Raw genomic sequence first — 24,013 nt, forward strand, 5'->3', positions numbered from 1 at the left:
CCATGCCCCCCCCCCCTTTCTCGAGCGATGAAATATTTTGATGCAAACCTACAAAAATAACATGGATAAATTTTAAGATTTTGCAAGAATTTAGATTTTCTTCTTGTACGAAGAAAAATGAATGAATGAATAGGTTGTCTCTGGAGAGAGGAAGACTCCAGAAGTCTGCAGTCTACTTCAGATTTGGTTCAAGGATTTGACTATTTGGGTATTATATAGTGTATAGTGAATCATGAGTTACGTTGTCATTGTCGATACAAAGAACACCAGTGATAACGTAATATTAAAATAATCAATTTAAGGGACAAAAACATCTTTAAAAAAAGCTCAGTGCTGGTAATGGTTATGGTTATGTATTATAATGAACTATATACTAATTTTATATTCATATGTTTAGTTAATGAACTTACTGCTCTTTCGTTCTTAATGGGTATTTAGTTGTTTATGCATTATTTATGCACAATAATGAGTATTATGAATCGGTACTGGTAAAATTTTTCAGCTTACCAGGCTTGATAGTTTCTTGATGTCCTACTATATCGTTTCAAAGGAATTTCTGACATGTAAGAACCAATAAATGATACACTCAGACAAGCGACCATCGGAGATGACGCTTCTTGACAGGGGAGTATGTTGACTTGTAGGTAAAAATTAGAAGGTGTATTTGAAAACGAAACATTACGGAGACACGATGTTCTCGTCGGTTTGGAATGCAGACCTTACAATTTCCATTACTTGTCTCATCCGTGGAAAGGTACCAGCCTGACAGACGGATATGAATCGACAGGTATTGGAATTTGTATAGCGAAGCAAGGAAATTTCGAGATCAGTTTTGGATTTGGTTTGAGTGAGTCAACATCGTGGAAGAAAGAGCGCAGGTATGTACCTGGAGGACGGAGGCGTCACTCCGAACTTATAAAGGTCTGAGCCTATTTACACAACCTCTCGCTAGTACCTTTTCTTCACCCTATACTTAGATCCCGGTAATAAAATAATAAAATAAGGGAAGGAGGAAACAATATGTAGTAATTTTAGTTTTATAACGATTTATGCGAAGCTACTAAATGTTCCAATTTGGTCGGGACAGTTCACCACATTTACTCCCTGTTTTGACTTTTTTAGAACTGCAGTATTCATACGAAAATGTCCTCTTTTTGTGGTTAATTTACATTGAGAGATGTTCTTCATTGTAAGGATAATTCCATAGCGTTGGTGGTCATATTCAGGGTACGAATCCCCATGGCGGAAAGGGGATCTCCCACCTTGCCATCAATGATCTTGTTCTATTAAATTCCCCCCCCCCCCATAAATTTTCAGAGGGTAAGAGTTTGTGTTATAACAACAAAGCTAAGCAATTAGTTTTGACTTCAAACATATAATACTTTACTAAGAATAACACCATAAACTCATAAAAAGAAGGAATAACGAAGAATGATGTCAGCCTGTGTGTGAATGTTGCATACATCTCTTGTTCCTTCTCTCTCTCTCTCTCTCTCTCTCTCTCTCTCTCTCTCTCTCTTTAGGGCTGGTTACAGCATGGGGTAAAAACGTATTTCTACAGTCATAGATAAGATTTTAAAATTGTATCAAAATGGACTAGTAAGAAATGGAGTCGTAGCTGCGAAGGTGGTTGTCATTGTCTCCCTAGGCCCCTGGAACATAGAAATTAGACCGACCTGTTATTTCTCCTCCATTTCTCACCTCCTTTCGTCGGGAATAAAACATAACACTTACATGTTAATTTAATAGAAAACTAATGTATTCTTAAAGTTTCTCATTTTTTGTCTCTCCACCTAGTCATCTTTAATTTGCAATCGATTTTGTAGATGTGAACAATAACACACACTCCTTCAATGAAGATGGTGTGGGATGCACAATCGACTGTCCTTTTATTAGCCACATTTCTTGAATGCTAAGTTTTCTTTTCATCGAATTCAACGGAAAAGAGTAGGTACATACAATTTCTACAATGTCTAAGTATGTCAGCTACCTCTATATACGGGGGTGCAAATTCGGTGCAGGGGATGTGAAAATCATTCTCGTCCTCGGCGCTGAAATCTCTAGCTACAACTCTGATAATAAACATTTGACAATACATTTGTACTTTGTGCAGAGTCTGAAGAAGACCTTGTTAGAAGGTTGAAACATTACGTTTAGTTTATGTTTTATAATAAAATAAATTACTGCCTTGGTCAGCATATTTAGTTTTTCAACTCTGATAAGGAAATATTTCCTTTCTAGAGACCATTAATAGATTTACATCAATATAAAATTTTAACACAATAAAAGTATAAGAAATTTAATTACCATTTTTAATTAAAAAGCAATAATTAAATAATGTTTAACACTTATTAAAAACATTTCACCTATCTTCTAATTTCTTGACATTTTGAACCAGTCGTTAAAGTGATTTGCCCCCTCAAAAAAATCCTGGGTACTGGTGCAAACCCAGGACATTTGGGAGTTCATTTACCAGAAAGGTCAAAGTGTATCCTGATTAGCTTTTTGTAATTAAAGAAATTGTACGCACGGAACATTTGGTCCTGAATTTCAATGAAAAAGCTCTAAGAAGGACTATGATGTACAGATGGGGGACAAAATAATACGAACACCTGTGGAAAAGTATGTCACATTTCACACCGGCAATATAGCAGCACCACCTGGCACTGAAGTCTGCCACCTAGTGGCCGTGAAGGGGAAGGTATTAGTCTGTCAACAGCAGTCATTGGTGGTGCATTCGTCTATTGTACACTCTCAAGAGACGCTGCAATGTCAGACCTGACAGAGTTCCAAAGAGACATGATTGTTGGAGCACGTTCAGCTGGAGGCACGGTGACGGAAACCGCAAACCTTGTGGGGTGTGCAAAGAGCACAGTATCAGCCGTTAGGACAGCGTACACAACACAAGGTAAGATGGCGTCTTCAAAGCACAACAGTGGACGAAAGACAAAGCTTGCTGCTCGGGATAGGAGGGTGTTGAAGCGCATAGTGGCCCGAAAGCACAAGCAATAGTTATCCGAGATAACATCTGAAATGAACAGGCATCTCCAGGACCCTAGTTCAACCAAAACTATCAGAAGGAAACTCCATGCTGCAAACATTCCTGGCAGAGTGGCAATTTGTAAGCCATTGGTGAAATCACGTAATGCTGTCAAGCGACGCCAATGGTGCAGAGCTCACAGAAGTTGGTCCCCACATCAGTGGCAACAAGTCATCTGGTCTGATGAATTAACATTCACGTTATTTCAGACCACCGGGCATGTTTATGTGTGGAGAACGCCCCGAGATGAGTTTCATCCTGACTGCATCTTGCAGACTGTAAGCATGGAGGTGGGTCCATTATGGTATGGGATGCGATAGTGTGGGACCACTTGTTTTTCTGCATGGGACGATCAACGCCAATCACTATCGGGGCATTCTGGGGGATCATCTCCATCCTTTTGTCCAGACTTTATTTCCTGGGGAGCGGCTGCTTTTTCAAGACGACAACGCTCCTATCCACACTGCTGGGTCTGTCCAAACATGGTTCGAAGAACATGACGATGAAGTAGGATATCTTGAATGGCCCCCACAGTCTCCTGATTTGAAAATTATAGAACATTTGTGGGGATATTTGGAGTCCAAACTGCATGCTCGAAGTCCGCCTCCAGCCATACTTTTGGAATTGGAGACTGCTCTGGAGGAAGAATGGCTCCATATTCCTTTAAACATTGTGCATGATCTCTATGCATCCATCCCACATCGCATACAAAGTGTAGTTCAGCCACAGGGTGGTCCAACCCCATATTAATACAGATTTTCTCTAATTTCACAGGTGTTCGTATTATTTTGTCCCCCATCTGTACATACTTTCATTTGAAGTTGTTTCCTTAAAACATGCCACACCGTTTTTTCTGTTACCTAACTCCCCTACACCTGTAGTAACCAACAATTTCGGGTTCCCACACAACCAACGAGTATATGAAAAGCACAAGCGCTGTGGAATCGTCGGCGATAGCTGGCAAAATTTCGTTAGGGTGAAGAACACATGTAATTTTAATTATTTTGATTTGATTTGTTGATTTGTTCTGTAGAACTCGTTGGTGGTAACATTATGTAGGGTCTCAATATTTCTCACGACCATAGTGGTATTAAGTTCTATGCACTTTGCACGAAACCATATGCGAATGTCACCGGATATAAATCTTCCATTAGTGTTGCCAGGCACTACTGAATTTCCAAATACAGATACTCTACGAAGTTACCAAGTAAACTGATATAACACAACGGCCCATTTGAATGTGACTGGCCTTCGCATTTGGTGTTGCTTTGAAGCTAACAGCGCAATAAGACACTAAATATAAGGTAATATTCTGTGCTAGACACCGAGCTTTCTTTGATCTACAAAAAATTATATATCTTGTATTCAGCAATATTTGAAATGGATTTTCCATCGTTCTAATGATGTTGCTCTCATAAATACTGATATAAAACAGGCGTTATAACCTTATTGATAATCAGCCTACATTCATTAACAACAAGACGACAATTCTAATTTAGATTTCAATCCCGACAGTTAACAGTATCAAGTTCTTAGCAAGTTCTGGCGAATGTTATCACAAGTTTCGCAGACCCACGTCTAGTGGCGCTGGGATAGCTAATCTGAAGCGTCATTAACGAAAAACAAACGTCTGCTGAGCTATCAACGAACGTCTCGTAACTGCGAATTTAACAGACAGCTGCAGCGAGTTGCAGTCAGTTTTGCATTGTTGTGAGTTTGTTCCTTCATTACAAGTTTCCACTGTGAGAAGCTTATCTACAATTCTGACAAAACTGGTCGGTATTTTCGTGTTTGAAACGTTATTGTGAGAAGCAACATCTTCTAGATTCCGTTTCAACAAAGCCTTATTAAAAGCAGAATAGCATTATCGAACGTGATGGAGTAACAGGAAATCTTTATCTAAATTAACAATCTGCAAACATTCAATATGTATGAGATTTGTATGAAGAAGCTTCTCGGAGGAATATAACACCCTACAATGCCAATTGTTTCATTTCTATTATAAAGGTATTAGTGAGGTAATATTACCAAAACGAACTGGGCTTATGACTGTAATTTTGAAGAAGCTATCTAGTTATCACGATGAAAAACATGTTCTTTTGTATCATTCGTCATTAAACTGTGATACTGATCATATTGTGAGTATATTTCAAACTGAATAAATGCACTAGTTATTTATTAACTATAACAGTGAGAGTTTATTTATCACGTTACTTTCGTCACCTCTATATTAGTATTGTTTAGTAATTATTAATACCAATATTAAAGTGAATTAATATTTAGTGTTTATGTCACTTTGTTATTATTACATTAGTATCTATTATAGTTAATAAATAGGCTCTGAAAGTTAAGAGTATCCTAATCATAAAAATGAGCTGGGACTCTGAGGGAGTGAGAATAATTCCTGCAAAGAGCAATTCGTGTTCTTGGACTAAAGTTTATTTTTTTGCGGCCAGGTTGACCGTAGCTCGCTGCCCCTCCCTTGCGGGGTCGTCGTTGTTTTGAATATGTATTTCCCCCCACTTGTGGCTAATATCAGATATGAAGATGAATGATGATGATAATATGTAATTGCTGAAGAGACGCTCAGTCAAAGACTTAAACCCAGTACACTCGATGATGAGACGCTAAGACACGATTATTTAATGCGCTTGAACACCGAGGCGGCTGCTTTAAATATAATTTCACTACTGTGGTACAGAGTGAACGAAGAAACTACTCTTCGAATTAACGGGCCTCCTTGATGGCGTAGTAAAACGTCGCCCCCTTGTAATCAAAGGGTCCCGGGTTCGATACCGGTGGAGACACATTGCACAGTGGTTCAGATCCCACTTTAAACAGTAGGCCCAGTCCCGATTAGCCTATCTGGCCTTAAAACAACAAATCAAACAAATCCTCGAATTACCTATAGCTATACGTCCCAGGAGCATGTGTAACATTGTGGCGCATAACGGTAGAGAAGGGGAGAAAGCGAGTGGGCGGAGCGAAGCACCACGCAAACTGATGGTAGCTGCAGCCGCGCATCCCCCTCCACGCAGTCTCTTTCCCTCACGCTTTCATTGGTCGAGCCCTATTGAATCACTACTTGCGCAGAGGACTTGCTTTCGTTCGCTTGGACTAAAGACTCCTGTGAGAGTATGTGGTACAATAAATCTTTGTTAGATGTTTTCTCGGAATATCAACCAGATGATTTCCGGATAGGATTTCGAGGGCTAATATGGTACAATAATTGAAATGTGTGTGTGTGAGTTCTCCCATATTTCAAAGTACAGTGGTCGCCCTCTTAACAGACCTCGGTTCAACCGCCGCTCAGCTGAAAAAAAAAATGTCTTCTAGAATACAGTACAGCCTTCTTTAAATACGCGTAATACTCTATGTATTTTTAAAGTTGTAGTCTACAATTGTTTAGTTTTAAAATTTGTACATACTGTACAGTGATAGATATACAGTAGTTTTCTGTTAATAAAACATTCAAATGCTGGCCAAGGCAAAATTTGGTCAGCATTTTAATATTTTATTAACATGTAAACAAGGCTTAACAGTGTCACCGTAGTTTTCTGCGATTTTTTCCGCTCATCTTGAGAAGTAATGTTTACCGTATTCCATTATATAATTAGGTTTAACCGGCCATGTCGTTATTCGGCCAAGAGGCCGGTCCCGTGGTGGGCGTTTAAGAGGGCGCCACTGTAGTTAAAACATCCTCAACGGACGAAGATTTAGTGTAGAATAATCGTGAGTGACTATAATTGTAAAATTATAATTTTGGTTTCTCAACTTTCGAATCACCCTGTAGACTATATAAAGAAAAGTCCCTTGCAATAACGAAGGTACCACTCGAGTTCTTCCAGTGTTGAATCCAGACGCACCTCATTTCACGAACTCTAGAAACTGGAGACGATTTCAAGTCTAGCGAAAGAGGACCGGAAGCGGAACTCTGGAGAAATTGGAAGGCTTCGGAACGGAAATCCTTGTTAATCCGAAGAAGTGGAAGAGGAAAGAAGTAACAAGGAAACGGAGAAGGAAGGGTTGCAAAGCGCATTGCCAACTAAACTTCAGACACAGGGATATGGCCTGGAAGGCAGTTGCAATGCAGGTAAGACCTCCCCCAAGAAGCATGAGGCAAAATAGCAAAACCGGTTTAATGCGGCAAGGTACAGCGTGGTTCAAAAGATTGGAATTCGCATAGCCAAAGATATATTTAGAGGGGTCCAGACCTCCTGAAAGACTTAACTAAAGTGAGAATCATAGAACTTAAGACCTTCTGTAAACAAAAGCACGTGTACCCTAACAGTGTTGCAAACTTATGGAAAAAATAATCCACATAGCCTACAAGGTGTAAAAACATTTGTCAACAGATGCGGAATAAGCAGTGTATCACTGAGTGATGACCTGTTGTTGAAAGTTATTGAATGTATGTTAAAAAAAAAGTTTAAAAATGTACATCTTGCCTGGTGGCCGATTTTCAGACTCATTACCGAAGTTCCCTGTCTCGAATCCCGGCATACGCCTTCATGGCGTGGTGCTAAGCACAGGGGAGCACTTTACCATTGTTTTTTATCACATTTTATTATACGCTACATATAAAATAAAATGCATATTTGGGGGTGAATTTTTAAATATTGTCACATTTTTCTTCTCTCTTGTTGTGAGGTGTTCACTTTAAATCAACCTCCCTCACCCTACGGCCTGCCCTCCTTCACCCGCAAAAGTATTCCGGAGTGTGAGGATGTCACCATCCTGATGGTGAACACCTCTGGATTATAGATCGACTCCTGCGTCCCAACCCCTTCCCCATCCCCGGAGGATCGTCACTGACAATGTGAAATCACACTATCATATGCCGACAATCGACATACCACTTCCATTTCTGTACTTGACTTAGTGAGAAGTATTGCGGTTGGCAACAGCCTAATAACGGATTTCTTCCGCATCATGTAGTCCGTCCTATGAAAGTACGCTAATGGAAGAAAAACGTGTAAATTACATTGGATTATACATTTTAAAATATATTTTCATTAAAGGTTTCTGTTTATAATAATAATACGTGATTATTGTATAAATTACAGTCGATCACGTGAACAGCAAGAAAATAGCGCCAGTTTCGAACATGGCGACTTCCATGCGTGCAGGAAATACAGCCGTTTGAAAAGTGGCAAGAAGCAGGTTGTTCTTAACGTTTATGTGACGTTGTGTCGGTGTTATCCTGAGCAAGCAGTGAAGTTGGTGTCCCAAGTGTAATTGTGTGTCTGCGTCTTTGTGTTTTCGGTGTTGTGAAAGAAAGGAAAACGACCGGTCAAGTTGTGAGTCCCGCGAAAAAAACACGTTGTTGCTCGTATAAACAAGTACACCGATTTTGAAATAAGCTCAATACAATGCGATGTGCTTTCGTATTCTTTCAATCAAAGAGCCGTCCTGTCCACTGTGGCGAAGATGTTGATAGTGATGATTGATGACGATCTCCCCAATTTTAGCAGTCGACGTTATTTCGCATCTTGTGCCACGTTGAGTTCCTTTTCGGCAAGCAAATTTGACAGACCGTACTCTGACAGGATGATGTCTAGCGCCGAAAATGCCTCAAGTTCAAAAACGAAGTACTGAATCAAGGTAAGAAAATACATTACTTGCATGAGACGTGCGTAAATAATGTGCTTATTATCGTCTTCTTGTTTTGTAGTGTACAAGAAACCGAGAGAAAGATAAACAATCTCTTTTTATTCCCCGGCTTATCTTTGTTTAGCTTCTGCTAAAACTGGCGGTATATTTGCTGCACAAAGGAGAAAACAATACTCCACATGTCAACAATGTTGGGCAATAATTTGGTGGAAATAAAACCAAAAGGCTTGAATTACTGAAACGAATATCTCTCTCTCTCTCTCTCTCTTGTATAACTTTGGCGCTGTCATACTGAGAGAGGAGGGGGGAAGGGGGATCTGTTAACCCAGTGTCAGATAAATTGAACTTTTGGCGTAGAAAAATATGTTCATTCTTGAACAAGAACACGTATTTAAACACTTGTAGAAAATGTATTATACTTCAATGTGTAGATTATCTGTTAAAATAAGAATACGTTTTTACATGTTACGTAAAATTAAAGGTTGCGAGTGAGCAGCATATGATGGCCGCACCATTCACGAACAGCTGGCCCGGAGTGATACGTTACTCGAAGTGAGACTGTTGTTTACAGAAGGTCGGAAGGTTCGTGATTCTTACTTTAGTATAGTGGAAACACAAGCAAAACAACCTGCGCAGATCCGCGACTCCTGTGCACCGTACTCCCGCGAAGAGGGGAGGGGGAGAGTGGACCATGCTTCCTTATGGCCCGAGCTGAAGGGAAGAAGGGAAACCTGTGGTCGATCTATACTAAAACTTAATAACGAAAAAAATATGCTTGTTTAGTATGTGTTGTACAAATCGAGGTTTATTTATCACTGAGCTTATTAGAATGCAAGGATTAGATTGAGAGGCTTTGAATGACGGTACCAAAGATGATTTATGCATACTACTATTTATAATAATATGCATAAAACATAAATCAGGAACTTTACTTTTCGTTAGCTGGACATAACATCCTTTTTGTTATTCAATGAATATTCAGTTCATTATATTTTTTAGATTAATTACCTTACCAGGACTGTCGTTTCAATGCAGATTTTTCTATCTTAACCACATAAGTAAACGTAAGGTAGATAATGAATGCACACACTATTCTTTTACAGTAGTTTTACCTATTCATGTAACAACAACAATGCAATATTAATTTACATACTACATAATTTTGCATAATACATAATTACATATTAGTATTACATGTAAATTATATTAACGCTTTAATTCAAACATTATTGTTATTATTATTCTCAGGCACTTGGTTCAGACCGCCCCTAAACATATATCTAGATGATTGCCTCCGCTTGGTGTATATTTACTTTTTAAACCCAACACAGCTGGGTGATCACCGTACTGAATATGAAAGGGTATTTCAATTACGTAGTTTTAGCATCTAGAAGTGATTGGCATAATCGAAACATAACCGTAAAAAGTGTGATGCACGGATTCAAATACTCAGTCATGTGTCACAGCAATGGCGGCGACACGGTTACTGCAGACGACACGGTGCGGGGAGTGTGAGGTAAAGGGGGCTCCTCAAAATGTTAGTTCTGTACCACAGCCATTACGAACATGTCTTCTAACCATTGTTAAATTCGTAATATTTAGAGAGCTTTCAGATCGAAGTTACACGCCACAGGCGACAAGCGTCGTGTGAAAGCGAACCTGCAGTATTCAGTGAAACTTTTCGAACCAAAGCGACACAACAAGCTGCACTTGTCGCTTGCATGCCGCTCGGGCTGGGCCATTTTCACAATACTCTGCATCGTATCGCCTCGGTTTGTTGTACGTACACGCATGTGCGGTGAGTGTTTTGCTTTAGACTGAAAAGGGCCGTGATGCTTGTTGCTTCGGTAATACGTGTCGCTTGTAGCGTGTTGCCTGCCGCTTCGGTCTGAACTCTCCCTTGTGATTTCTTTCCACTTATGGAGTTGAAAAGTGTGAAAAAGGTTCCCGTAATGTAGAAAGCAACGTGTTCACATTCCGCATACAAAATTCTATGCATAAAACCTGTCTGTACGTGCAATAAAAATAATACAAAATATTACTGACATCTTAATCGAAAAAAAAAACATTCGTTATTGAATGGGTTCCTTCCTAATACTTTGTCGAGTGTCGCACAAATTTTTGACCAAAACAAAATTAACACAATTGTAACAGTGACAGCAATATTTTGTAAAATTATATGCGCAACAAGTGCAATGTAGAAATGAAGTTTTGCAAAGTCTCCGTTCTGTGGGCTCGGGATTCAGTTCGCTATTTTATATTCTTGCACATTAAAGCTGTATTTTTGATCAAAGAATTCTCCTTGGATATTTTACGTGTAACAACGTATTGTAAATTACACTGAAAAATTACAAAGCTATTTATAAAGGGCCCTTATTCAGTTCTGCAGGGTGTCCCAAAAGTATCGACGCCACTGAGCTCAGTGTTAAATACGCCTAGAGCGCCGTGCTGGTAACACCATCTCATATAACATAGAAATGAATGGTGGTGCCTTACGTTCGCAATTAGAAATAGTGGCGTAATCAGGGAGGACCATAACTCCCCCCCACTCCACCCCCGACCCATATATTTTCTAAAAGAAAAAGGTCGGATACATGCAAGATGAGGAACTACGTATATCCCTTTACCACTAAGAAAAAAGCACAAACATTCATTACAATATTTTTAGATACACTACAGCTAAAATTGCTTGCCATGAAACCGGAGATTATTATTAACAGAATGTGTTGACAAAGGCACAATGCAATAAATTACTACTTTCCGATACAATTGTTATTAACGGAATTGCGGAAACGTGGTGATGCGCTTAATGATATAGTACTTCCTGCACACGTGCCACCGCTCCACTAAATAATTAATATATCAATTAGCAAACTCAGCCATGCGCCAGTAAATTCCCAATCGAATATCACTGCGAATAATCTGCGCAGGACACATGCCAATAGCAGGATAACAAGATTTTCTTAACCCGGAAGGAAGTTCGCTACACACTTGCTAAAAAAAATGTTTCCTGATTCTAACAACAAATCCAACAATAGTGTTTGTCCCTGCTTTTTTAAAATAAAGAATTCGTAAAAGCGGATATTTTGAACCGGATCTGGTCTTTGTTATTCTATGTTGCATTTTTTAAATTAACCGTGATAATTAGCATGGATTATTACCTGTTGAAACTGATGACAAACATCAATATCATACACACAATTTCCTGTATAAATTATGTACAGTGGAATGCATAAGTATTACCAAGCAAATTGTCCATCAGGATGTTTGTTTATTCTTTTTCTACATTATATTGACAAGAGTTAGGTGGCAGAGCAGCAATTGGGTGAACCTCGCCTGCTTAATACTGAAAATTTATTATTATTATTACCCAACGAGAGCTTCAAGAATTGAAGCAAAACGTCACACAAGCTGCTGACAATCTCTGCACTAATATAACAATAATCCATTCCTTTAAAACACGTAGGATGTAAGCAGCAGCGGCGATTGGGTTCCAAAACTGGAGGGGGGCAAGGTGCCAAAACTACGGGGGGATGGGGGCAAGAAGAGTTTACTTTCCCTTGATGCATAAGGTTCCGGGAGAAAAAATGGGGGGCAACTGCCTGCCCCCCCCCCCTAATAGCAGCCACTGGATGTAAGAAAAAAATTAATTAAAATAATCGTGGAGAATTTGCCGAGTAATATTTGTGCATCCCACTGTACCTGGGTATAAACAATATAATCATTAGTACCTTTGCCACATTGTCAGCGATATCAGCGTTACCCCTTCCAGAAACGTGCCAGAAGTGTTGAAATAAGGAAGATGTAAATGTGAAAATACACTGTGATATATATGTGTTTTGTTTTGTTATTGAAACCGTTGGGGTAAGTTGAATACAAGATGAAGGAAGTGTAATTTTCATAGAGACTTTTAATTATTGTTATTTTTGCCCGAATAAATTAAGTAAATGGCAGTTTCTACATGCGTATCACTTTGCAAAACAAAAACATTGTATGTATTGTTAATATTATGTTGATTTTTGTGTTGGTCCGAAAATTCTTGACACTCGACCAACAAATACCCTTTCATTAATTTCTTAAGAGTGCAATGTCAATTATGTTTTATGTTGATATATTTTTTCCCCTTTTGCACGCACATTCACAATTTTTGTTGCAGGGAATTTTGAATTCCGAATATGAAATCATTGCTTCTTAGTTTATGGAAACCTTCAGCAATATCCTGGGAATCTCTGGAGCAAGGCCGAACACACTGGAAGAAAGTGAGTGGGCGAAGTGAAGCAGTACACGCTGCTGCAAAGACTAGTCGCTGCAGTCCCGTTTCCTCCTCCATTAAATCCCGTTCCTTCATATGTGTTCATTGGTGGAGTCCTCTCGAGTCACCACCAGCGCAGAGACTTGCCTTCGTTCCCGGCTCCAGAGATTCCCGGGACAGAGTATACCATTAATTTGAAAAAATAATATATTTTAAATGTATTACATTGCCTGTTCCGTCAATCGCAAAACAGTATGTAAAAAGCCAACCAGCGCCATCTCTTGGCGTTAAGAATTACTAAAAACAATAGAACGTCGTCGAGCAGACAACAGAGACAGATTGCGTTGCATAAGTTCGTTGTTCATAACGCTCTGCATTATCATATGTAGTTCACTTATATTTCTATACAATACATCCACATGTAATCATTACGCGAGTGTTGTCTTTATCATAACCTCAGCGGTGAAAGATGCACAACAGTCCGGAGCCGCAACATTGCCAATGCTTAGAAACAAAGTTCTGTAATAAATGTGACAAGAAATCAACAATTTCATGGGGGGGGGGGGGGCTTTTAACTTGGAGGTCCACCACACCACGAAGTCTGCGGGGTCCTACCACCGCCTCTGCTCTAACGTTTGTCTCCAGCTGAATATTCTATATACCAAAATACACTCCTCACAAAAGTTTGAAATATTGTTATATTAGGCGATAGGTTTTGATTGAGCGATTTTGTGTCTTGAGTCCACTTTATGCACAGTAAGGCTAATCGGTACTGAACCTGAAGTTTAAAGTGGGATCCGAACCTCTATGTGCCTCCGCCAGGAATCAAACCCGGGACCTCTTGATTACAAGGCGGCGACGATTAGACGATAGGTGATAGGCAGGATGGCATATGTCAGAGAGAACAAGAGAACGTGCAGCAGACAGATACCATATGTTGTTGAATTCCAAGATCTTGCCTATCACGTATTGCCTAATACGTATAACAATATTCCAAACATTTTGTGAGGAGTGTAGATTACAATATTATGAACTGGTATTTTATTGCTTAAATTTAGTTCTAGATATTTACAACTTGTAAGATCCGTTCCTAAATCTATTCCGTATACTAACAAGGAAACAACACGGCATAAAATTACAACTTCTGAATAAGACCTAGGTCATTTGATTCAATTTTCAAACACCCTATTACACCCTATTTGACTCTTATCTTTCGAAACCCTTTTCAGTACAAATGAATTACCTATAAGGGAAAGAAGTGTGTAAAAGTCGAGGCGAAATCCCGGTGCGCCCTGCCTCTGTCAGGATGTCGAAAAATGCATTTACTATACACCCATACCATTCGAACACCCTATTCACTCATACCTATTAAGCCATTCTTAATGAACAATTAAATTACGCTATAAAAATATAAAGCTTGTATTTTTCTTTCATAGATGGCAACATGATATAGTTAATGTTTGTTGGTTTCAAAAGTCATGTAAAGCTAGAAAGATGAAGATTATTATTGTACAGCTTTATGTAGACTGTAATTGAATCCTAAAAGAACAACATTAACTGGTTGCCTTCGAAAGAATAGCTAATAATTAACAATTTAAATTATACTCTTTTGGGTTAAGAATGTACACAAATTCATTACTAATGTTCTGAGGCAGAAAATTCTTCAGTAAGCTATATTTTTTATGGTCTTCCATCTTAATACAGGGAGGTTATTTCAGTCGTTCACCGCCAGAGTGACGGCCGTTCGGCGGCCCCTTCATGCAACAGGTCCCGGCAAATTGCATTACAGGAAGTCCGTAACAGAAACCGCTTGTTTTCTAATGTTTCCACTTTTCACAATTACAGTTACAATTACAATTGAAATAAGCACGTACCTTGTCGCAAGGATGCTGGAAAAGGTGCCCTCCCAAATACAAATATTTCTGGCACCTTATTTCTGACATCTAATCTTAGATTAGACATCGCTACTTTATCCTCAGTTGTCGCGACAGCGCCGGCAACTTATCGGAGGTTGGGGGAGTTGTCAGCCGCGAGAGGGCGCTTCAAACTGCACGTATCGGCAGTGATGCCAACCGTAGGGACATGTCCCTACGCATAGGGACTTTTCACTAAATTTCGCCCGCGTAGGGACGTAGGGACAGATTTTGCCAAATGAGGGAAATCGTAGGTACTTTTTACAATCTTGGAAAATTACATTTTATGTATTAGTTTATCTGGATACTTTAGCGAGGAGGAAAAAAAAGAACTAACTGACAAGTCTCCATCAGAATTTTGGAACATGTTATCGGTTACCAAAAACTTTCAAGGCACGTTCTTTTTTGAAAACATTTCCACTCTCGCGAAAATAGTGCTAACATTGCCCCATTCTAACGTGGAAACGGAAAGAATATTTTCAATGTTAAGTGATACAAAAACAACAAAGGGAAATAAAATGGGACCAAAATTGTTAAAGACTGCAGGAAATACAGCATATATCACCAACCAACATCTATCTCTTCACAGCAACACCATGTATGACTTCAAATAACATAATCAATAGTAAACGACTCAACGTTATTCATTAGGGGTGTGCGGGATCCCGAAAAGTCAGGACCGGGATCGGGAAAAAAAATTACCGTCCCAATCCCGACTTCGGGAAATGACTTCCCGACTTTTCGGGATCCCGAGCAGTCGGGAAATACCGAATGGTCACTTTAAAAAGTCGTTAATTCTCGACGTTTTCTGCATTGTAAGTTTTTGGAACTTATCGAAAATTGTAAATTTTTATTCTAGAAATGCAAAAACAATCACTTAAAGTGAAAATGACTTAAATTTCCAGTGCTTCGGAAAATTTCGAACATTTCCCGTCCCGAAAATTTTCCGACTTGGTCGGGAAATTGCAAATTTTTCAGTCCCGAATGTCGGGATTTAAAAAAATTACCGTCCCGATCCCGTCCCGACCCAAAAAATTCTGTCCCGCACACCCCTATTATTCATTAAGGCAAGAATTTACAATACCGGACCCTTCTGTAATTTCTATGCTACGTCTTATACTCACGAAATAATTAGTCGTGATGATTTATCTCAAGTTAACATGTTGGGGTGAGGTGAAAAAATTGTTCATTAACGTGTAGAAATTGTAAAATAAGCTTTTCAATTCTCGCAATGATTCTCCGTATACAAGTATGGTAGCCATATTTGTTGATATGAACAATAGACGTTTGCAATTAGTTACGCTTTCTACAGCGTTGCCACACTGTTGATTTCATACTTGGAGAGCATGAATTGTGTAATAATGGCGGAAGAGAACAGTAAAAAGTTGTTAATGTTGTACAGATTGTTAGGTTGAGTGTGCAGGAGGATGGCTGTGGGCTAATTAATAAACTTATGGATTTCAGTATATTGCCCAAAGAACGTCCTTACATGTGACAGCGACAATCACGATGTAGAAGAACTGATTTGATTACAGGTAAATTTGGCAACAGTACATCAATCATAAAATTGCAGGATACGAAAATGGCGTCTTCGATGATGAACGTTTGCCGTTAAAGTGCTACGAAAATAAGATTTTTTATCGGTTCGTAATCACCATTAGCGCAAAACCATTCACGGATAGCCCCACTGACCATTCTCGGTAAGGTTAGGTTAAGTTAGGTTAGGCAAGGCAACCATAGTTAAAATTTGGGCTCGAAAAAAACATGCACGGGTAGCCCAACAAACCATTGACGGATAGCCCCACGAACCATTCAGGTACGGTTAGGTTAGGATAAGCAAACATAGTTAAAATTTGGGGTCGTAGTAATATCATGAATGTATATTTCGTTTTTTAAGTATTGGAAACACAAAATCTTCCGGTAAATAATGAGCAATCGTGCCGATCGCGGACCACTCAATTTAACTTATTTTGCAATTTCTACACGTGACCCACAAATTTTAACTTCAAATTCGTGATTAGGAGGCCTCAATTAGTGAGTATGCCAAATATTACAAAAATCGGGGAGGGGTCCTGTACTGTAAATTCGCTCCTTCATTAATTGTGGAAGCACCGAGCAGAAAGATTTGGTAAGTAAATGTGTATATTTTATCTTCTGTCTTGCATGCTCATGAGGTGTTTTTTTTTTTTAGTCGCTTTACGTGGAGCAGGAACATTTGGTCAGTTGTAGGGACATTTTGACTACGTCTGTAGGGACATTGCCGAAAAATGGTTAGCAACACTGTCAGCTACCAGACGTAGTCACTGTACGTTCATGTTCACTTCTGTTTGCGTTTATCAGTACGCGTGTTGTTTATACTGTGTTATTGTAATGTGCTACTCATGGCCAGTGTTTATTGTGTGTTAATTGTTATTCATTCATTACTTATGCCGTTAAACAAATATACTCTTGAACAGAGAGTTTTTATGTACGATAATTACGTGAAAACGAATTCTTGCAGAAAAGTGGTCAGGGAATTACGAGAGACAGGATCTCTTGAACCTAAGAAGGTTCAAGGAGGTCATTTTCAACATCTCTTATAACACAGGAGGTTAGTGATCATCATTATTAATACTTTTAAATATCATTTTACGCTTTCGGTTTGCTTTATGCGCCGGGATGCTGTCTTCCCTTAATGTCAACTGAGGATAAAGTAGCGATGTCTAATCTAAGATTAGATGTCAGGAATAAGGTGCCAGAAATATTTGTATTTGCGAGGACACCTTTTCCAGCATCCTTGCGACAAGGTACGTGCTTATTTCAATTGTAATTGTAACTGTAATTGTGAAAAGTGGAAACATTACAAAACAAGCGGTTTCTGTTACGGACTTCCTGAACGCAATTTGCCGGGACCTGTTGCATGAAGAGTCCGCCGAACGGCCGACACGCTGGCGGTGAACAACTGAAATAACCTCCCTGTACTAACTTGATCAGCCAGTCTGTCCATGAGAGGACAATTGATCAGAATTGACCTGTCAATATCTCACCAAAATTGACTCAAGTTGAAAACCTGACAGGTGTTAGTTTAACGTGACGTAAATTATTTCGATTGGGCCGTCTGTTCGTCAATGGAGTTCCAACAATTGAAAATCAACAATAGATATATTTTGCCATAGACGTGGGCACGGAGGGGGGGCAAGACGGGGCAGTTGCCCCCCTAATACTCTCACTTAGAAATTTAGTGTAGAAGAATCTTGTCATTAAACAATGTTATTATACTCTTCAAAAAATATATTATTTTCAAGTCGGTGAAAGTTCTAAGCAGCTATGTAGGGAGAAGGAAGGTGCATTATTTCCTATGAAATTGAACTATCCAACTTCATGCTTCAGAAAATGTATTATTATAGTGGAACCACAAGCAAAAAGCCGCGCAGATCCGCGACTCTTGTGCACCGAACTCCCGCGTGGAGGGGAAGGGCAGAGTGGAGGATGCTTCCTTATGGCCAGAGTTGAATAGGTGCCGGGGGCTGCCTCGAGTTGATATTTTCCTGGAGATGAGGGCTTGCTCGAGGAAAAGCTTTATTATCCAGAAAGGGAACGTGCACGGAGACTTCTCGCGGAAGGTTCTTTTGTTTGTGATCGCTCTATAACACTCCCACACACTTCATTCGTTATAGTTCTGTTACCTCTATGCGTTTGCAGAATAAATTGCCCATACATTGGAAATCAGTAGCGCCGATTGCGTAACAAATGTGTGAAAGGAGGCAAAGGAGAGCTTACTTTCTCTTTGTACATAGGCCATGGTGCGGGGAGCAAAAATCGCCATCGCTGTTGGGAATCTGCTGTGCAAACCATGTTTATATGTAAATAGTATCTCAACCACAGAGAGGAGGAATAAAGAGGGGGCGGCAAAGAACATTGGTTCCACGGAAGTTTGAATTCTTCTAGTACAGTGATTTTCGGCGAATCCGGACAAACTCTACATGCGCCCCTGTTTTGTACCCATCAATACAATAACACAGTGAGATGAAATGAGGTTTTTCTTCCTCCAATTAAACTTTCAGCAAGGTTTTTGTCCCCCCCTCCCTCTCCCCCATAATCCGAGGGTCTGCGCACGCCTATGCTGTAGTCTTTTGCAGCTGCTGCTACTAAACAAAGCTGAAAAAAGTACCTTATGAGTCGGTCGTGTTTGTTTCAACTATAGGTATCTCAGAAATGGCAAGAGCTATATAGACCGAACGCCAATTTACAGACACATCAAATAATAGCTAAACGCAGCCAAAATTAATTTATCGACCTGACAGGTAACAATCAATCTGAAGTAATGTGTCGATATCTCGAAAAGTAACAAATTTAAAGATCTAATCTGCTCAGAAGTATGTGGAGCAAGCGAACGAAAACAATTCCTCTGCGCAAGTAGTGCTCCAGAGATCTCGACCAAACGCGTTAGAGGCGAAGTGAGTATATTCGCGGCTGCAGCTGGCAGCCGTTTGCAGCAGTGCGCACTGCTTTGATTCACCCACTCGTTTTCTTCCCTTCTCTACCGTTATGCACGGCGTTGTTCCACACGTTCCCGAGACAGAGTGTAAAAAGTTACATTGTTGAAGAACTTGCAAACGTAAATTATTTCGATTCAGCAACCCGTCTGTTTGTACACCCAACGGCAAAAGAAACAAGTAGGCGAATTGTCCACCACCATTTTCATTCGGTCTGTATTGCACAATGTGATGATAATGAATTGAAATAAATACGTCAATAATCCCTGTTTCTCACCAACATAATTTCATTCCTTAAAACAACACAGGATGTAGAATAAAAAGTAATGAAAATAATTATGGACAATTTGCGTACCATTATCTTTGCCGTTGACTGTACAGTGGGATCCATGAGTATTACCGTGCAAATTGTCCATGACTATTTTCATTAATTTCTTTCTTATATTCTATGTGTTTTTAAGCGATGGATTTTTATGTATGCTGGAGCAGAAGTTGTCAACAGCTTGTTTTGAGTTTTCTTTTAATTCTTGAAGCTCTTATTGGGTCAAATAAAGTGCACGAACATGGTGATGGACAATTTGCACGGTAATACTCATGGATCCCACTGTACCCGTAAAATAATCGAACAATTTGTAAAGTTTAGATATCACAAACTTCAAGCTCCAAGTGTCAAGTTGAGTAAATTGTGAATTATCAACTTAACTCGATATACACGTTCTAGATGGGCTTGTACAGTCACGTACACTTCTGGGTTGTAACGATTCCATTTTCTCTGTTTTCGACAACAATCGAACGCAATCCACTCAATAAGAAACTACCAGATAAAGATTTAACTTTGTGGACTCAAGGACCTACGCACGACTGCGACATCAAAAAAGTCGATCGCAGTAAATAACGCTGTTGAGTAATTGATTAAAGCCTCGGATTTTGAGTAAAATCACAAGTCTGTCGTAGATTCGATTCCCACCACCGGAAAAAGAAATTTCACCTGAAGACGAGAGAAGAGGTGCTGTCTCGAATTGCAGATTTAGAATAAGTATAGTTTAAAGCACTTGACAATGGATATGTGTAATTAACATTGCATGCTCAGGAAACAGACGACTAATTAGAAATGAGATATCTGCGATTTTTATTTTATCCAAGAGTGTATGTAGGGTGGAGGGGTTAAGTAATACACTGCGATACTCGTGGTGAGTCTGTGGATCACTCACTTATTCTGCGGTCTAAACTTATGTATATGAGTATTTTAAAATTCTAAAGAGACACGTCACAACTTAGTTTTATAAAGTTAGAAGTCGTCAACATACAGGGTAATTCAAAATGAATGGTGCAACTTTACACGGTTATTATGACGTTACTATTTATGATAGTAAATCAGACAAGGTATCAATATAAAGTAGGAACCATGTGTAATGCGGAAAAGGTCCAAACGGTACTTGCTATGCACGAGACAGCAAGTCGTTGTCAACGGTTTCGAAGGTACTGACAATTCGCAGTTGTAACTTTGGCAAATCTTTCTGAAGGGTGAAACATATGCATTACTACCGAAACGCATGCGGAAATGTCTTTTTACCATTGTGATTGAATCAGTTCTCGATAGCTCCAACACACAATACGCCTTCTACTGGTCATTAGCCATTTTGCGACACTGGCGATCCTGGTGGAGCATCGGCTAAGCAGAATAAGCCCGATAAGTGGGAATAAAACTTCCAGAGCTTTTCTTTATATTGATACCTTTTCTGATTTTCTATCATAAATAGTAAGGTCATAATAACTGTGTAAAGTTACAGCATTCATTTTGAATTGCCCTGTATATATTTCAGTGCGGAATTTCGTACATTAAGTAGAGTTATGTGGGATATCGTCCCATATAACAACATGAACTTGTAAAAGTTTGTTTTGAGCTTTTAAGTCCGCTTTATGCACAGATAGGCTAATCGGGACTGGACCTACAGTTTAAACTGGTATCCGAAACACTAGGTGCCTCCGTCGGGTATCGAACCAGAGACCCCTTGAATAGAAGGCGACCACGTTACCGCTACACCATTGGGATACACTGCAAGCTTTTGTCTAAGTGGGTGCGATTAGTTGTATATTTCTTAATGTAAGTCGCTTTTCTGCCACGATGAGGATGAATAATGATTATTTGAAATATATAATGAGTACTCACAAAGAAGCACAGATGTCCAGACCCGGACTCGAATCTGGTACCTTGGGTGGCGAGATAGCGAATGTACCTCTGAACGGGCTCTGCCACTGAGGCGTCATATGAGTGTGATTATTGCTAACCCATTAAGGCTGTTTTTTATTTATGCATAACTCCAACTTTCCAATCCTGACTACAGAATAATGGACTGCACTTTTGTGTGAAATAACGTGAAGAAGGTTTTTTTTAAAGTTGCTTTATTTTACTTCGCTTTTTGTGCCACTTTTGGCTAATTTGCGAAGATGGGGATGAGTGATGATATGATGAATGGACACTCACAAACATATATGCCCAGGCCAGGATTCGAACCCGGAACGTCTGGCGTCGTAGCGGGATGTGCTAACCACTCCGCCACGGGGGCCGGCTTACGTGAAGAAGGATTAATTGATCAATTTAGTTTATTTTACTACGCTTTTCTGTCACTTTCATCTAATCGCGAAGATGAGGATGAGTAATCATATGATGAAATGGATGCATAAAACTACTATAGAAGATGGTGTACCGTCGGAATTATGTCAGTGTTCCTGGGATTTGATAAGAGGCGAATTGACGCAATGGGTTAATGAAGTGCTGCCACCCGGGACAATAGGGCAGTCTGGTAGCACGGGAGTCATAGGTTTAGTTCCAAAAAAGAAAAACCCATATGAAGGGACACTCACAAAGAACACCCATGCCCAGGCAGGGATTCGAACCCGGGACCCCTGGCGTCGTAGCACTGTGCTAACCACTCTGCCACGGAGGTCGGCGATAAAATAGAGAGAGGTAACATTTTTTTACGCTTTCTTGGATTATTACTCGTGAAAAAAAGAAACAATAGGGAAAGATGTAATTTTAGCTACGCTTATGGTCATAGGCGCCGACTTTGGGGGGGCAAGGCATTTTCGGCCCCCCAAAATTCACCTAGAAGGGCACATTTTGTGTATATTTACATATAAATTATTGTTTACGCCGATCTTGCCCCACCAAAACTTTACCTTGTCTCCCGAAAAATGTATCTGAAGTTGGCGCCTCTGCTTATGATACCCATTTGATTACTTATCGTGGAGAAAATAAACAATAGGAAAAGAAAAGATGTAAGCTTTCGCTACGCGCATGATACAAATTAGATTATTTGTCATGACGAAACGAAACACAAGATAAACCGTAACCTTTCACTATGCTTGTAATACCCATTTCTCAGTAACTTTCTTGTTGCTGATAATGTCATCCTAATGTTTCCTTGCGTACAAAACTTGTTCCGAAGCATTGAAATAGTCCTCCTATCTTTCTCACCCAGCTTCAGCCGTAACGGAATTTACGACGATAAAAATCCACAGCAATGCGCACGCGGTTTACAGTTGTTCGCGTATCGCGGTGGCTAAAATGTCTTCAAAATTTGCTCAAAAACAAGCAAAATAAGTTGGTTCGTCAAGTGAAAAGGGCAGGAAAACGTGCCTTGAACCTAATTTTACCGCTAAGGGAAGTCTAAATAAAGACAGACCTAGGTGACCGGGAGACAAAAAGTTTTGCTCTACTTGACAACAAGTCTCCTCGTTTTATCGATCAACGCTTACCTGCAGTGGTGCCAATGAGCCTCACTGGTGCAACTCTCTTCTCCTCCGGAAAAGAAACGATCGTTTTTGCGTCAAACACACAGGTAGGATAACATCCTCAGGCACACGAATCGACAAAAATGAAGTTCCAATTCAGTGACGATTCATTTTCACACAGCGCACTTCACAACGATAAAGAGGGGTAAAAAAAACTGAAAAACAATCCTTCAACTGTTTGTCGCAAGTTTGTTTTTACAGACAATCGGCGAACACTACTAAATTCCCAACATTACGATGCGTCGCGACTGGGATTTGTGTGATATTCCCGCCGATAGCAGACTCCTGGTGCGGAATTTTTAAAAAAATAAACAAAAGCAAAACGACAAGGATCACCTCAGGCTGGATGGTTACAGGCAGTTGGATAATTCGCGACTTAATGCGGACTAGTTCGGTCTGCGTCACACCCGGACCGGCGCGCCTCCATGCGGGAAATTTTGGCAACTATTTCGCAGGGCATTTCGCCAAAGGCATCAGGCCCAAACTGCTACGGAGGCGACGAATTCTTAACATCTCGCGTTCTAGATCCCCTACAGGAGTAGGACGAATGTCAGTCTTTCGGAAGTCACCTGCGGCACATCAACAAATTACAAGAATTTGGAAACTAAAGTAAAGGGGGGGGGGAGTTTCCTTGCTACGATTACGAAGCCGTAGCGCGAATGCAGTTGTATGCAGCGAATACACAATAGCTTACATCTGCAGTGCATATATGACGTCGGCCTCCCTCGCAACCCCTTCCCAAAATTTCTTCAGACAATATTGATGATATATATCTCTGACATGTCTCGTCTTCAAATGCAGCGCGGGTTTTCATTACAAGAATCCTTTTTTTCTTCAACATGTTTCAGTTTCTTATGCGGCACGAAAAGCAGATTCATTACATCGTAAGTGTGTTTGTTTCGAAAATAAATTGATATTAATGTGT

At 39.8% G+C, this 24,013-nt stretch overlaps 1 protein-coding gene across 1 annotated transcript in view; it reads right to left on the minus strand.

The window, feature by feature from the left end:
* The window catches only part of pHCl-1 (pH-sensitive chloride channel 1), a 655,929-nt gene extending 632,461 nt beyond the window's left edge, over positions 1-23,468 (minus strand). Inside the window, exon 1 of the mRNA XM_083128521.1 lies at positions 23,053-23,468. The gene's annotated coding sequence lies outside the window, so the exon portion shown is untranslated. The remainder of the gene's footprint in view (positions 1-23,052) is intronic.
* Positions 23,469-24,013: the final 545 nt, after the last annotated feature.

Source organism: Lepisma saccharinum, chromosome 1, assembly GCF_977018435.1.
Source record: "Lepisma saccharinum chromosome 1, izLepSacc3.1, whole genome shotgun sequence".
In the NCBI taxonomy this organism is placed as follows: Eukaryota; Metazoa; Arthropoda; class Insecta; order Zygentoma; family Lepismatidae; genus Lepisma; species Lepisma saccharinum.